The sequence below is a fragment of the Aotus nancymaae genome, unplaced genomic scaffold (assembly GCF_030222135.1).
Source record: "Aotus nancymaae isolate 86718 unplaced genomic scaffold, 86718_ANA_hifiasm-v0.15.2.pri h1tg000032l_0, whole genome shotgun sequence".
NCBI classification, from domain to species: Eukaryota; Metazoa; Chordata; class Mammalia; order Primates; family Aotidae; genus Aotus; species Aotus nancymaae.
Window position 1 is genome coordinate 18,996,858 of NW_026988445.1, and position 4,523 is coordinate 19,001,380.

General features: G+C 48.0%; 1 pseudogene; it reads right to left on the reverse strand.

The window, feature by feature from the left end:
- Positions 1 to 2,164: 2,164 nt before the first annotated feature.
- On the reverse strand, positions 2,165 to 2,322 carry LOC135277627 (U4 spliceosomal RNA; annotated as a pseudogene).
- Between the last annotated feature and the right edge of the window lie 2,201 nt (positions 2,323 to 4,523).

A 4,523-nucleotide genomic window follows, 5' to 3' on the forward strand; every position in this document is an offset into this window, starting at 1 on the left:
CACTGGTCACAAAAGTAGAGAAAGTACAGAAAAATGAGAGGTTAAAAATAAAATAAGACTTCCAAACCACAGAGTCAGCAGTCATTGAGGGCAGGAGATTTCCTGCTTCAGCCAGAAGGGTCTGTTTTATGTGAGAGTCCCTCATCTTTATGATTCTGCCACATGAAGTCACCACTGTAGGGAGTGACAGATGACGGTGATGGAACGGGAAAGGTTCCATTTTCCCCCTCGCAGGGCGTGCAGTGGGGGAGAGGCTCACTTCTTCAGAGCTCCTCTGCTCAAACCTCTAGAGGAGCATACAGAGGGTCAGGCAGTGGGGCTCCGACCCCACAGCAGTGTCTAGGGGTGAATGTTTGCAGTTCCTGAGGCCCCAGTGGGTGTGTGGTGCAGGGCGATTTTTTAGTTTGCTGTCTATAGGTGGCTTGTGTTAACCAGCTCAGTTAGACCCTCTACCTTGTTGCAAGGACAGAGGGCTTTCTGTATCCTGGGTTCTTGCTTTGGTGTACCAGAAGAATCAGATCACACGTGGGCTTGGAGAATGAGTCCAAAGTTTTATTGAGTGGAAGTAGCTCTCCGCCGATGGGGGAGCCAGAAGGGAGATGGTTTCCCCTGCACCTGGGCCGCTTGGTGGCCCTGGCTCTCCTCTGACTGCCCCGGCCAAACTCTGCCTCTTCCCACTGGTGATGGCCTGCCGGCGTGCCGGCGTCTGTTGTGCTCTTTCACTGGCATGCCCCCTAAACCTCCTGTCACCTTCCAGTCACTTGTGTCTTCTTCCACTGATGTGCTCCTCTCAACATTTGGATGCTATGTGTCTGCCCGCTGAGTCTCAGGTTTTTATAGGCCCAGGATGGGGGTGTGGTAGACCAGGGTGGTCTTGGAAAATGCAACATTTGGGCGTGAAAGCAGGTGTGCCTGTCCTCACCTAGGTCTGCGGGGGTGGAGACCTAGCCAGGGACCCACCTTTCTCTACCCAGCACAGCACTTCCCTGTCCCACTCCTGTATCAGTGACACAGCACCCAGGCTCCTGAGCTGGCAGGACTGCTACTGGCTGGGGCCACATTAAATTTATAACCTCCAGCTAAAGCCATGCAGGCCTATCAGGGCACGTGGGCCTCTAACTCTGTCATACAATGGAGGCGAAACCAGACTTTTGGACAGGAGATTCCCCTGTGCTTACAACCAAGGACCCCCTCACTCCCATGAGATACCCTGCAGCTGAGAAAAAGAATGAGTAAGTCTCTGTCCTGACAAGAAAGCCTATTCTTGAGACTGTTGAGAGCAGCAACCATGTTTGAAATATTCCCTATTATTTAGTGTATTCACAATAATCATGTTATTTAACTCTTTAAAAATACACACATATTTTGCAAAGGCTGTTTAAAAAATAAAATAATAAAAACACACATAGTTGGAGTTTCCCAAACAAAGAGAGGAAAAAAAAATAAGGCGTGGGCTTTTCTTCAGGTATCACACTTGACTGCGTGATGCTTCTGTCTGAATTCTACAGAACTGGGGAGCGAGTGCTGCCTCATGAACTCAGCTCCCAAAAGTAGCTCATCAGTATCCCCTCTCTACCCCTTTTCTATTTTATGCCATTTCAAGGAGCCCAACTGTCATCTGCGCACACCAAAAGTACTCCATAAATGCTGGTGGGATTTGTGGACCTCAGCTCTATACCGACAAACAAATAACTACAGCTGTTTGAGGTTATTTGCATTTACGAGGCCATGTGAACATTTTATTTCTTGGGCCAGTACAACTAGAAAGACAAAATGTGGTCTCTGGTGAAAACCAACATTAGTTAGAATTTCAGCCCACGTTTTGCACTCAGCATTGTGCGAGATTTACAAGATCCGTCAGGGATAATTGCTGCCTTTTGGAAATTTGCACTGTGAAAGAAAAAGCATGTGAGTATAAATAGGGAACATAAGTATGTGAAAAAATTTAAACAGCCCTTTGGCAGCTGTCCATTGTCAGCAGAGAGAATAGTTTGCCCAGTGTTTCCCAGAGGCCTCCCATGGTGGCCCTCCATCCCTTGGCAACTTCAGGTCCAGCCTCAGCCTACAAGCTTGGAAATTTAATTTTGCCCCTGTCTCTTGGAGGCAGACTCATGTTAAATAAGCTCAAAGAACTGATGTTAAAAAGCTGAACACCAACTGTTTATTCATTTGTGAAATAATTGAGTAACCAGAATACTCACATTTGTATGACCAGTGGATTTTCTGACTATCGAGGGACTTAGGAGGCTAACCTTTTCAGTTAGCAACAATCGTGCCTTGGATAAACCTCACTGGCTACAATACTGCCAGCCTGCTCAGGATGCAGAGGCTGTTGAGGTGGGTAAAATCAGAACAATGGAAGTTGATGAGACAAAGATTTGATGGCATTCTGCTGAGCTGCCCTGAGCATCCATCTCCTTTTGGGGATGGCCAAGACTCACTGGTGAGACTGAAGTGCCACTGAGGAGTGCCTCATGGAGATGAGCTGAATTTGTGAAGTAGGTCCTACTTATTATGGGGTCTAAAAGGAATATGTAACCAGGTTACTGGCCTCAAGGGGAAATAACTATTGATGGAATAAAGAGAAATTGTTTTTGTAACCTTCTTTCACATATTGAGCTGAATTCTATTCCTGATGTTACTGGCTAATACTCATGTCAATGGCAAATCCCCTCACATGTTGATGCCTTAGTTTCTCCATCTAGGAATGAGATCTGTGTACTACCTGCCCTCTTCTGCTTGCTCAGGAGTGTAAGATACAAAAAGGAATTGCTTATACTGTTACAGTAGGTAGCCAGTCAGGCATGGATGGGGCAGGAGAGGGCTCCCCCAACCCACCAGAAAAGTCGGGTGATAATTAGATGATGGTCCACCAGTTGTCCTACTTGCCTCTCTAAAATGATCATTGGTGGCAGCTGGTGCCAGGAAAAGGCAGTTTCTTAATAGATAAAAACACCTGAAAATGGTACTCGGCAGCTTCCACTAAGATTTCAGGAATTGAGACTATGTCATGCATGTGTCCTTAACCTTGGCAAAATAAACTTCCGGATTGATTGAGGTCTGCCTCAGACATTTTTTGGTATATACTCCTTACTTGTACCAAGTAAAAAATCATCCTACAGGGCCAGGTGCGGTGGCTCACGCCTTATCCCAGCACTTTTGGAGGCCAAGGTGAGAGAATCACCTGAGCCTGGGAGGTGGAGGCTGCAGTGAACCAGTTCTCACCACTGCACTCTAGCCTGGGTGACAAAACGAGACCTCCTTACAAACAAACAAATGAAGTATTGATTTAAAAAAACCCTACATTCTCTTGGGGAGGCATTTGTGGCTTGCCAGGCAAATGAACCCAGGGTTCTTTTGGGTAACAGAGGGAGTGAATCAACAGGCTACAGAGCAATAAAGCAGGTTAGGGCTTGGATTCGTGGCCAGATAGAATGCAAAGGTTTTGTTCTCCTATTCAACCAGCCTTAGGAGGGTCTGGAGTCACTGGTCCACTGGCGATCTGGCATTTTGAGGCCTGGGGGAGTCCTGAACGGGGCCAGGTGTTGATGACACAGGCAATCTGGTCACAGCACACCTGAGCGGTGGAAACACGGGGGCAGCTGAATATCTTTGAGGGAAGGTCAGATGCAGAGTGGGTGGGCCAGGACCTGCAGATCCTTACTGAATCCTGAACGATGATGAAAAACGATCATAAATCCTTTGCCATTCCTCCTATGAATGGATGGAGGCTCTTCGTCTACCTCTCCGTCTGGGGTGGCCCTGTGACCACTGAGACGGACAGAATACAGCACAGAAATGCTGGGTGTGTCTTGAGCTGGGGCTTCGAGGGGCATCACAACTTCCCTCTTCCCCTCTTGAAATGCTGTTGCCTCCTAAACAAGGTAGGGAAAATTGTTATCTGTCAATTATGTCCACTGAGATGATCTCCAAGCTGGCCTCCTTGAGGAAGAGAAACCACGTGCAGACAGAAGCCTGTCTCAGCAGAGGCCCTAAACGTGCAGATGAGCCTGGCTCAAATCAAGCAGCAAATCGGTAATTGTCACGAAATTCTGAGTTGGTTAAATCTTTGATACCCTAAATATTTGGAATAGGCTTTTCCGTTTCTGGCCTAGGGGCTGCCACAAGCTCTGCAACTTCCCCCACCCTCCATCATGTGTTTTAAATCTCTTAACACAGCCGCCGCTCCAGCTGGGGCTCTGATGTTCTCCCAGCTGCGTCACTGCAACAGCCTCATAACAGGCTTTTGACTCCAGTACCGGGGAACACACTGCAGTTTGCTCCTGCTTCCTGACACGCCTCGTTTGAGAAGACTCCCCTCATCCCCACGTGGGGCAGAGCCCGTTGGTGCACTGGAATCTCCCCTAGGCTGGCTCTCGGCACCACCTTCCTATGAGGTTAGTTGTCACCTGCCCTCCCCATGCACTCGGTCTCTTTTGTTAAAAGGCGCATAATCTTTACTGCTCTTGCCCCAGTGCTTGGCACATAGTAGGTGCTCGACACACACTTCTTGGACAAATGAA